We start from the raw sequence: 2,359 nt of genomic DNA on the forward strand, positions 1-2,359 counted from the left end.
TTAGATTCTGAGTTATGGTAGATGGAAGGTAGAGGAATGAAGGGAAGAAGAAGAAGGAGAGGTGTGTTTGTCTGGACGGTGGAGGAATGGGCTAAAACTTAGAATGAAGTGTTTTTATAAAAGTTTTATTTTTAGAACTCTACCCAATGCTTGGCTGCCACGTGTACACACCTTTGGCTTTAATTTTACAAGACCTTACAGATGGCGATTTAAATCTTGAGTTATTGTTACCCTTAACGAAACAAGAAACTCAAGACAAAAGAAAAGTGACTTGTGGATTAGGACTTTCAAATTTCCTTAAAACTATAAAAAAAAAAGTATAGAAAGTCCTTATTCTAAAGTTACTTCCATTAAAAAATTCGTTCTTGGATTGATACTAATTGGAGATATATTGGATGCTTATTATAGATATATTTTTTATCCAAGAGGAAAGTGAAACTAAAGTTGTGCATCTTTCTATTTTTCTGATGTGAGGAAAAATCGTTTTTCAAGAGGGAGGGTATGATGGAAACCGATTTAGGGAATTCCACTCAAGGGAGTACCAATTAAAGCTAAGGCTAAGAAAGGGAAGTGAAGAAGGACTTTTAAAGGCTCTTTCTTAATTTTCTTTCTCTAAGTCTTAGAAGGATTATCTTTAATATGTTTGTATGTTGTTATAGCGTTTAATAAGGCTAGGAAATCATGGATCAACTTGTTGGGTTACAAACAAAGAGGCCTTTTGGAGTGGTACCAAAAGCAAATCCTTGAGGACTTGACCCAAAGCAGACAATATCTTACCAGATGGACATGGGTTTATAAACATATAAGATACCTTCATTGATAAGAGACCTTTTGGAGTGGTACCAAAAGAAAATTCGTGAGCGCTTGACCTAAAGCGGACAATATCTTACCAGTGTGGAGATCTATGTGTATGTGTGTGTTTTGTCCCTCCCTACACAACTAGCCAAGAAGCTTGATACATCAAGAAGCAAGGAAACTTCAAGAATGGAGAAGCAAGCCAAATCTTCACTTGCATGTATAAAATCATTGTCCAACTGTCCAGCAAATGGCTTTGGAAGCCCACATGTCTCACATTCCAACAAACAGCTTGGTTGAATTTGAAGAATACTAGAGCCTTGCGGATAAGGGTTTGAGCTCAGCAGTTGAAGTTGCACCAAGCTCGTTGTCCAATTGCTATTGCTAGCTTGTTGCCCATGTGGCCAATCACGTTTCTTCACCCTTGCACAGTTGGAATTGATAACGTTAGGCATGAACCAGAAGCTTGTTTTGTTTAAATAGCTTGCTTAGCCATTGTAAAAAGAGGACCTTTGATTTGAATGAACAATTGTTTTTTTGTTGATATTGTCCAGAACTTTCTTCTTATTCATGGTCACCGAGAGAGAGTTAGAGAGTTTCCTCTAGCTTCTCTCCCTAGCTAGGTTCATTCCTAGCATTCCTCTACACCATCTGCATCACAGTACAGCACTTAAACAGCTTCCCTCATTCCATATTTCTCCATCACTGATTCATCAGTTTTCTTCACCGCCTCACTGTTTGATTCAATCCTCCTCTGCCTCAACCTTATCTTCATCACCGAGTCATCCATTTTGCTCTAATCCATCCACCAAACACCTTAGTGGGTTCCAGAGTTTCTGCTTCCTTCAGTCATCATCATCATAATTCATCTCATTTCGCTGCATTACATCATCATTTCGGTCACTTCTTGGAGCCGTGTTTCCATCATATGTTGTGATGTGGTGGTAGGAATTGAGTGGTTGGTTGTGAGACATTACCTGGAACTTTGATAGGTTGTCCACGCAATTTTATGTTCAAGGTAAGAAACTAGTTTTGAGAGGGACAACAAGGGAAGGGCTAAAGACAGCGAGAAAAAAGCAATTACAGAAAATAATTGCTTCTGTGCATTTATCCATGATCTAATTGTGTGATATAAGAATAATACTTTCCTACTGCAATCATCAACTACATAAAATGGAAAGTCTTGAGCTTGAGAATGGATCATGTAGGTTGGTGAGGAATTTGTTGTTAATTTTTGTTGGGTATGGTTTTGGATCCAAATAGTTCTTTAGCTTTTGTGTTTTAGTTTTTCAGAAAATCCTTATGAGGAACGTTTCTATGGCAAATTTCGTGGTAGTGTTGGTGTTTTTACCTTGTTTGGGTCAAGGTTTCAAATGATGATGATATGCTGCTATGTGAGCTGCTACCCTTAGACATGCTCCTATTTCTCATTGTTACTATGGTAAGTTAATAATAAAAGGGAAAGCACCTGTTAGGATATAGGATGATATAAATAGAGTTCTTTTACCGTGTAGGGGAGAGGAATTTTCTTACTATTTTGTAAACAGGTCTTGGACTTTGTTGA

This window comes from Vigna radiata, unplaced genomic scaffold (assembly GCF_000741045.1).
Source record: "Vigna radiata var. radiata cultivar VC1973A unplaced genomic scaffold, Vradiata_ver6 scaffold_329, whole genome shotgun sequence".
Lineage (NCBI taxonomy): Eukaryota > Viridiplantae > Streptophyta > Magnoliopsida > Fabales > Fabaceae > Vigna > Vigna radiata.